Here is a 10146-nt window from a genome sequence, read left to right as displayed (position 1 = left end):
GACCATGTGAGAATGACTGGATCATATTCATCATATTTCACACCACCAGAACTAGACATCTCTATGCCCAGACCTCCTGGCTCCAAGGAATAACACTTGGGCCCTTGTTTTTGTTCTAATCGGTTCCTTGATGCCTTACCAGGATCCTCAGTAAAAAACCCCAGACCCCAAACAAAGACAAGACCCCGGCCTTTCCTTCTTGAGTCTCCCAAGAGACTCCCAACACTCTATCTGGACCTGAACTCTCTCTATACCTTCAATAAACTCTGCTTTCACCTTTTGCCAGCTTGCATTTGATTTCTATCCTGCATGCAGTCAGGGACCCTGTTGGCAGGTCCTGTGGGAGCCCCTCTGGGTCCTGGGACCTGGCCTGCCAGCATCAGCAGCACAGGACTATGAATTCAGAAAGGAAGGAAAAAAGGAAAATGCAGTTTATGGAGTTTGTTTCAGCTAGTAGGAAACGTATGTAGATTGTTTTCAAATGTGGGGAAATGACAGTTTCTTTTGTATATAAGCTGGAAGATTTTATGAATTTTGCTAAGATTAATTTCTGGCTCTGATGATTTCTCATGTGATCCTCCTTACTACCTTCCTGCTGGTGTTGGGCACCAAAGGACACACTCACATGACAATATGACCTCCTAGCCCTACATCTTCATGTCTCGATGCTCAGTGAGTTGGTACAATGGATTGTATGTAGCATTCCCGGACGTTATTCAGAAACAGCTAGCAAAAATTTAACTATACAGAGAAGTGACTGTGAATCACATAATGCCACTAAAGTCAAATAAAAGAATCCCTAGCCATCTTCCCTGATACTTGATCAAAAACCTCCTGCAACCATCCCTACCACTCAACATGAGAAGTGTGATAAAAGTGAGTCAAAATGAAAAGAAACCATGTTCTAACCAATTGCAGTTAAAATATCTTCCTTTTACAAATTTTACAGAACCATATAACCTTCTAAATACATTGATAAGGGATCCCTGGGTGGCTCAGCGGTTTAGCGCCTGCCTTTGGCCCAGGGCGCGATCCTGGAGTCCCGCATCAGGCTCCTGGCATGGAGCCTGCTTCTCCCTCTGCCTGTATCTCTGTCTCTGTCTCTGTCTCTCTCTCTCTCTCTCTGTGTGTCTATCATGAATACATAAATAATATCTTTAAAAATAAATAAATATATACATTGATAAGTCCTCCTTCAGGTCCTCGAAAGGAGTTCATGCAACTGAGGGATGCTGAAACTTCATTAGCTTATCCACAAATCTACACCAGGTTTGCAGCCAATACTTGGATCGATGCTGCCCTACACACAAATATAGAACTTAAGTTAGGCCATATTAAAAGCACCATACTATGTCTTTACACATATTGTTGCCTCTGTCTCTGGAGACTTTTCCAGTGAAGAGCTTTCCAGGTGGAAGGAATAGCAAGTACAAAGGTCCTGAGGTAGAAATATGCTTGATAAATATGTGTCCAGTAGATTTTGTGTTCAAGGAATAGCAAAAAAGCCAACAGTGCTTGAGAAGAAGGAGAGGGGAGTAGAGTAGGACAACATGAAGCCAGAAGGCTGACCAGGCAGGTCTTGCAGCTCAGTAATAATACAAAGACCCTAACTTACTCTAAGTGAGTTTGGTTGCCAGGCACATTTTTCCCCAGAGGGCTTAAGTGAACCGACACAATTTTAAGGTTTCACTCTATTGAGAAGGACCTGTTGAATTCACAGTGGAGAATTAGCAAATATTGTAGCTTGTTTATCTTTGAGTTAAGGGTGATGATGGAATGTTATTTTAAAGCTGGCAGTGGAAAGATTTGTTTAGAAAAATAAAGCCCTCAGGACAATGGCCAAAATGGAGGAAGACAGGCATAGAACTGAATTGCTCCACATAATAGAGTTGGAGAAACATTGAGCCCTGGGGTCTGTGTGAGAAGGAGATTAATGGGTAGTGAGCCTTTTGGAAAGCCTGGAGCAGCCCGAGGCAAAAGGATGGAAGATTTAGGAACAAAATTTCCTGTAGTGGGGGAAGAAAAATACGAAATACTCAGTTTTGGATGTCCAACAGACTATTCCAAGATACAGGAAATCCTTGAGAAAATAAAAGATCTAATACATACAAATGCCTCCATGAGTAGTGTTTTGAGGAAAAGAAAGAAAAGAATGGTGACATGTTGGGGTTGACTTGAGTGGAGAGAAAAGATCAGTAAGAAAGGACAAGATATGAGGACCCAACAACTCAAGGAGTATAAATAGAAGCAAGAGAGGGCCCGAGAAAAACGTTCATGGGAAAGATGTTGGGTACCTCATCACAGCTGGAAGGATTCAAGACGTATTTTTAAAAATATTTTATTCGTTTATTTGAGAGAGAGTGAGCATGGGTGGGGGAAGGAGCAGAGGGAGGGGGAGAAGGAGACTCCCTGGTGAGCAGGGAGCCTGACTTGAGACACAGATCTCAATCCTACCAGAGAAGACAGAGACACTCAACCAACTGAGCCACCCAGGTGCCCCAAGGCATTACTATTTAAATAGTAAAAGAAGGGACACTTGGGTGGCTCAGTGGCTGAGTGTCTGCCTTTGGCTCAGGGTGTGATCCTGGAGTCCCGGATCGAGTCCCACCCTGGCTCCTTGCATGGAGCCTGTGTCTCCTCCCTCATCCTCTCTCTCTCTGCCTTTCTCTGTGTCTCTCATGAATAAATAAATAAAACTTTAAAAAATAAAAATAAAAAAATAATAAATAGTAAAAGAAGAGTAACTCTAACACTAGACTGGATAGAGGCAGGCAATAATCACATGTAAACCAGTGGGGTTACATTTGTATTCACAGTGTGCTGTGCATAATAATAAAGTATGGGAATGAATCAATCATTGTCAAAGAATAAAATTCACTTAAAAAATGAATTTTGGGGATCCCTGGGTGGCGCAGCGGTTTAGCTCCTGCCTTTGGCCCAGGGCTGATCCTGGAGACCCGGGATCGAATCCCACGTCGGGCTCCCGGTGCATGGAGCCTGCTTCTCCCTCTGCCTGTGTCTCTGCCTCTCTCTCTCTCTCTCTCTCTCACTGTGTGCCTATCATAAATAAAAAATAAAAAATTAAAAATTAAAAAAAAAAGAAATGAATTTTGAAATAGCTAACCATGATTTCTCACTGGGTAGTACTATTTATATTTTATATGTATGTATATGAGCTTTGGAGTTCCATTATGTTTTTGCTTTTCAAGCCAACATTTATTTTTAGCTCACTGTGTTCCAAATCCTGTGCTGTTTTATAAGAGCTCCATGACCTAGGTTTCATTACCATCCCACTTTATTTTTTTTTAATTTATTTTTTATTGGTGTTCAATTTACTAACATACAGAATAACCCCCAGTGCCCGTCACCCATTCACTCCCACCCCCCGCCCTCCTCCCCTTCTACCACCCCTAGTTCGTTTCCCAGAGTTAGCAGTCTTTACGTTCTGTCTCCCTTTCTGATATTTCCCACACATTTCTTCTCCCTTCCCTTCTATTCCCTTTCACTATTATTTATATTCCCCACATGAATGAGAACATATAATGTTTGTCCTTCTCCGACTGACTTACTTCACTCAGCATAATACCCTCCAGTTCCATCCACATTGAAGCAAATGGTGGGTATTTGTCATTTCTAACAGCTGAGTAATATTCCATTGTATACATAAACCACATCTTCTTTATCCATTCATCTTTCGTTGGACACCGAGGCTCCTTCCACAGTTTGGCTATTGTGGCCATTGCTGCTATAAACATCGGGGTGCAGGTGTCCCGGCGTTTCATTGCATTTGTATCTTTGGGGCAAATCCCCAACAGTGCAATTGCTGGGTCGTAGGGCAGGTCTATTTTTAACTCTTTGAGGAACCTCCACACAGTTTTCCAGAGTGGCTGCACCAGTTCACATTCCCACCAACAGTGTAAGAGGGTTCCCTTTTCTACACATCCTCTCCAAAATTTGTGGTTTCCTGCCTTGGCTTGTAGATGGGTGTTAATTTTTGTTAATTTTCCCCATTCTCACTGGTGTGAGGTGGGATCTCATGGTGGTTTTGATTTGTATTTCCCTGATGGCAAGTGATGCAGAGCATTTTCTCATATGCATGTTGGCCATGTCTATGTCTTCCTCTGTGAGATTTCTGTTCATGTCTTTTGCCCATTTCATGATTGGATTGTTTGTTTCTTTGGTGTTGAGTTTAAGAAGTTCTTTATAGATCTTGGAAACTAGCCCTTTATCTGATATGTCATTTGCAAATATCTTCTCCCATTCTGTAGGTTGTCTTTGAGTTTTGTTGACTGTATCCTTTGCTGTGCAAAAGCTTCTTATCTTGATGAAGTCCCAATAGTTCATTTTTGCTTTTGTTTCTTTTGCCTTCGTGGATGTATCTTGCAAGAAGTTACTATGGCCGAGTTCAAAAAGGGTGTTGCCTGTGTTCTTCTCTAGGATTTTGATGGAATCTTGTCTCACATTTAGATCTTTCATCCATTTTGAGTTTATCTTTGTGTATGGTGCAAGAGAGTGGTCTAGTTTCATTCTTCTGCATGTGGATGTCCAATTTTCCCAGCACCATTTATTGAAGAGACTGTCTTTCTTCCAATGGATAGTCTTTCCTCCTTTATCGAATATTAGTTGCCCATAAAGTTCAGGGTCCACTTCTGGATTCTCTATTCTGTTCCATTGATCTATGTGTCTGTTTTTGTGCCAGGACCACACTGTCTTGATGACCACAGCTTTGTAGTACAACCTGAAGTCTGGCATTGTGATGCCCCCCAGATATGGTTTTCTTTTTTAAAATTCCCCTGGCTATTCGGGGACCACCCCACTTTAAATATCAGAATACCAAGTCTCAGGTAAAGTAATTTGCTCAAGTTTGTACAACCAGTTGGAGGAGAGGGTAAGGGCAAAGCCAGGATTTAAATTCAGGATGAGGATTCCAGAGCCCATACCTTTAATTATGTTCCTGTCTTCTTTTGTTTCACATGTCATATATCTGTCATCGTGTTTCAGCTCATAAACATGCCATTAATTCAAAAAGTGGAGGAACTGAATCTATTTGGAGAAAAATCCATAAGAGATACTAAAATGCACAAGTGGAAGATATTCAAATCCAATGAAAAATTCACCAGTGTTTACATTAGAGAAAAACTAAATATTGTAATACAGAAGAGAAATGGACAAAGTAACCTCATTTCACAGAATTAAAAACAAGATGAAAGAAATCACACGGAATCATTACAGTTTGAATAAACGCATTTTCTAAACATTTGTTTGGAGCTCCATGTGTTCAATATAGCTATTTTACCAGTCTGACCCAGGCACCAATGCTATAGTTAGGATACTCTAGTGACAAAGAGAACTGGATATTGTACAATTCATGGTACAAATAAGAGGAGTTTTAACCAACATGTCTTGACCAAGGTTTTTTCTGTTTTTTGTTTTTTTTTTTTTTAAACTCTTACAGCTGCTTCCAAGATAAATTCAAAACGATGAGTCAGCCATCCTGTGCTTGTGGAAGACTCACAATCAAAGTATAACATGATTAGATAATAAGGAAAAGGACAGAAATCTCTTTCTGTCAGGAAGAGATTAAGCAAGAAGAGCCTTGAGATGCTGATAAGACTTAAACTTACATTACTTTTTTTTTTTTTTACTATAACTAGAAAACTCCATAGCTTATAAAGTGAGTGTGAAGAAGTAATGAGGGTTTTGCCCTTGAAATGCTTTCTTTTGGACAAAAAAAAATAAAATGAAAGTCGTTCCAGTTTTATGATATAATTGACTCTAGAAAGAAGGAATAAAAGATTATTGGAAATTAATGAGTGCCCAGTATCTTAGGTACTTTTGTAACTGCTTGCCCTCAGGGTTGTCAGCTTTCTTCTAAAAGCAAAGCTGTTCAAGCATCGTTTTCCTTTCATTACAAGCTCGTGCAACATAGCTACACTCACTGAGCACATGAGCCTGTCAAACACCAAGGAGACACTGGAAATTATTTGTCCGTTCATCTAACAAATATTGATTAGGCATCTACTATGAGGCAAGCATTGCCTTAGGATGTGGAATCCAAAATTATAAAGACACAGTTCCTGCCATTGCCTCACTCATGGTCCGGAAGGAGAGACAGACATGCAAGCAGTCAGAGCTGATACTTGACTAGTGTGCACCAAATGACCTTCCCACCTGTTTATAGCTAGGTTCCTTCTATTATGTAAGTACCTATGCCAAAGTGGCCATTAAATACTTTAAACAGCACCCCTGTAAGCAATTACAGTGTAATGTGGTATGTCCTATATTAAAAGCACATATAAAATGCCAAAGAAACGGAGAGAGAAGATATTTGTCACATCCGAGATCGAAATGGAAATGATAGTTAATAACTTCATATCCTCTGTGACACTCTCTCCAAACATACCAGCTCACAGTGATATTTACGAAGAAACATAGACCTTTAAGGTTGGAAGAGACCATAGAAATTAGCTTGATCAACCTCCTCATGAGAGAGAGAGAGAGAGAGAGAGAGAGAGAGAGAGAGAGTTGGAATTCCAAAATAGCTTCACTGACTTCCTGCCATCACCCAGTTAAGGTCACAGGTAGGATAAGAATTCAAGGCCCAAAACTCTCTGATCACTATCCCACAACTAGTCAATAACACACACTATTGTACTTACCTGAGCCCTGTTTGTTTTATGCTCATTGTCCTACCTTCAATGCCTTCCATCCACTTTCTTACCTAAAAACCAGTAACTTCTCCAGAAGAATGGCAACAAAGACAACACCAAAGCAGCTAGGCTAAGAGGCGTGAGGCCAAATCCCATTTCCGTGAGATTTAAAATAGACCATGGGTATAAAACTCCTTGAGACTCCTTGCCTTCAGACTCTCTGACTTCAGCCCATTCTCAAAGTGATCTTTCTATTATAGATTTAATCAAGTTATTCTTCTGCCTTAAAGGGGAAAAATAAACATCTAAACATACAGAATTCTTGCAACCTTAACTCAGTCTTCATCGTAATCTCATCTCCAAACGCTCCCCACAGTATTCTGCTCCACTGACATTGAACTACGTATTCTTATTTCCCAAATCTGCCATGGTCTCCTACAGCTCCACTTTGTGAATTTCTACTCCCTGGCGTGTCCTCTTCCCTCTAGACTCACCTCCTACTCATGGATTCATCTATCTCCCTAATTCATCCTTAAAGACCTTGCTTCAATGTTTGGCATTTTAAAACCTCGAAAGTATTCATATACTACTTTTATAATTAAAAGACTAAATAATATTGTACTCCAGAGAAAAAGTATGACCACATTAAATGTTAACTTTTCTGTTATAATTTCCTAACTCACCCTTGCTCATGTAATGGCATTTCTATGCTAACCAGGTAGCTGTACCCTCCTCTGTTATTAATATCATAGTAAGTTTATGTGTCTGCTTATGTGTCTGCCTCTACTCTGGGTCACTGAAACAGGAAAAGTGTCCTATATATCTCCACCATAAGCGTGCCGAAGAACTTAACTTACAAAGAATGAACAAAATGTGAGAGGCTACACGTTGAATTAGAGTTGCATCAGTTATTCACAGGCAACCCAGACCAGAGCACATGTTAGAGCTTTTCTCTTTCAGGTCAGGAAACAGACAAATGTCAGGAAACCCAGTTTAGGTTTCTATACAATACCCTCACAGTGATCCTCCTGTTCTGAAAACTGCCATGTGTCATGTTGTCTGACATACTGGAGAAAATCACTAGACTAGATTTGCTCCTAGAAACTGTTTTCTCAATTCCTTAAACCTCTTAACACGACATGCGCTTTTTTCATCTTTTTTTTTAAATATTTATTTATTTAGTTATTATAGACAGAGAGAGAGAGAGAGGCAGAGACACAGGAGGAGGGAGAAGCAGGCTCCATGCTGGGAGCCTGATGTGGGACTCGATCCCGGGACTCCAGGATCGAGCCCTGGGCCAAAGGCAGGCGCTAAACTGCTGAGCCACCCAGGGATCCCCTCATCTTCTTTAAAAAAATAAAAAAAATTAAGTCCACTTAGCCAATATATAGTACATCATTAGTTTTAAATGTAGAGTTCTATTATTCATTGGTTGCATATAATATCCAGTGCTCATCACATCATGTGCCCTCCTTAATGCCCATCACCCAGTTACCCCATCCCCAATCCCACCTCTTCTCCAGCAACCTTCAGTTTGTGTCCTATAGTTAGAGTCTCTCATGATTTGTCTCCCTCTCTGATTTCTTCCCAGATTTCTTTCCCTTTCCTTATAATCCTCTGCACTGTTTCTCATATTCCACATGAGTGAAACCATACAATTGTCTTTCTCTGATCAACTTATTTCACTCAGCATAATACCTCCAGTTCCATCCACATCGATGTAAATGGTATGATTTCATCCTTTTTGATGGTTGAGTAATATCTATCCATTCATCTGTTGTTAGATGTGCTTTTTAAAAGGAACCTCTAGGGTGGTTAATTTCACCCAGGCACTATGCACACTCTTTGAATGCATGATCCTTTGGAAAAATAATATTAGAGAAACTAATGACTTGATTCTTCTCCTTTTCAGGGAGGATAAATAAGATGTGGGTAGTATACTGCCCACTGAAAATTTTTAAAGAATATAATTATGATTGTCATATAAATATTAAATGAAGATGTCTCAAAGATATTGTTTGACTCATTAATTCTTGGGGAAAAAAAGGGCAGGGAGAGGAGATGGTAGATATATAGATGATAAACAGATAGATAGTAGATTGATATGGACAGAAATGTTGAAATAATAGATTTTTCTTAAAACATGAAAAATTGGTCAATACCAATAGGACAATAACTAACTACATCTGCATAGGACACAATTTGTCTTTCTATGGAAAATAATCATTCATTTAATCATTATCAATATTCTATACTTACAAAGTTGTAAAATAGCTTTCACTCTATAATATATAACCTGGAAGTGTGTGTTAGACAATGCTAATTTTCCATCGAAGACATCCAACAATCTTTTTGTCCATTTCCAAGTCTTTCACAATTTTTTCCTATACCTTTCTAATGCATTGATATATTATAGCACTAAAGTTTAGGAGCTAGTATTTTTTCTGCTTATCCTACTAAATATTCTGATTACTCTTCAACATTAACTTAAAACAATACAATCTACAAAGTAGAACGGTGTCTTCCAAATTATTTATTCATAAGATTTAATTGAGGGTACTTTTTAACATTCACATTTCCAGGTCGTCCCCTGGACAACCATTGAGTATATATGGAAAGGGACCTGAAATTAAGCATTTTTTAAAAGATTTTATTTATTTATTCATGAGAGAGAGAGGCAGAGACACAAGCGGAGGGAGAAGCAGGCTCCATGCAGGGAGCCCGACGTGGGACTCGATCCTAGATCTCCAGGATCAGGCCCTGGGTTGAAGACAGCACTAGGCTGCTGAGCCACCCGGGCTGCCCAAGCATTATTTAATATGCACCCTACATGATTTTTATGATCAGGTAAGTTGGGAAGTGTTTCATTAAAGCAAGGCTAAAACTAATCCTGTAACTAAATATAGTTTTGAGTACCCTTAAATTAATTAAACAATCATTAATTAAAGTTTTATTTAACTCAGGAGGTTTATCAAATCTTTTTTTAGATATGCCTAAATTTATGACCACTTACTATCTCCTAAATCACTTAAGTATTTTATGGAAATATAAATATTAATTGCATCTGAATTAATTGCATTAATTGCATCTTTTAACTTTCAAAGGTCCCTGTGCTCTCTCTATATTCTCCTCATTTTATATTGAATAGTGTAATACCATACTTTGAACTGCCAAAATTATAGCAAACTAATCAACAATCAATAAACTGAGGTTAGACCTAACTCTGGGTAATGAACAGGGGTAGTGGAAGGGAAGGTGGGTGGGGGGTTGGGGTGACTGGGTGATGGGCACTGAGGGGGGCACTTGGCAGGATGAGCACTGGGTGTTACGCTATTTGTTGGCAAATTGAACTTCAATAAAAAATTAAAAAAAAAAATAAACTGAGGTTAGTTACCTGGAATGCAGAGACAGTTGATCCACCAAATCCTAAAATATCATTAGATGTGAGGAGATGCAAAAATGAGATCATGAGTCAGAGTGATACCTGAATCTGAAG

At 39.4% G+C, this 10146-nt stretch overlaps 1 long non-coding RNA gene across 3 annotated transcripts in view; it reads right to left on the bottom strand.

The window, feature by feature from the left end:
- Positions 1 to 4174: 4174 nt before the first annotated feature.
- The window catches only part of LOC140620181 (uncharacterized), a 56569-nt gene continuing 50597 nt past the window's right edge, over positions 4175 to 10146 (bottom strand). For 2 of the 3 annotated variants that reach the window (XR_012019935.1, XR_012019933.1), the window contains exons 5-6: positions 10045 to 10076; positions 4175 to 5043 (exon numbers count right to left, since the gene is read on the bottom strand). This is a non-coding gene — a long non-coding RNA (uncharacterized lncRNA). The remainder of the gene's footprint in view (positions 5044 to 10044; positions 10077 to 10146) is intronic. The other variant, XR_012019934.1, reaches the window with a different exon arrangement.

Source organism: Canis lupus, chromosome 28, assembly GCF_048164855.1.
Source record: "Canis lupus baileyi chromosome 28, mCanLup2.hap1, whole genome shotgun sequence".
Taxonomy (NCBI): Eukaryota; Metazoa; Chordata; class Mammalia; order Carnivora; family Canidae; genus Canis; species Canis lupus.
The sequence above is the reverse complement of the archived record's forward strand: the minus strand, read 5'-3'. Positions and strand labels throughout refer to the sequence as shown.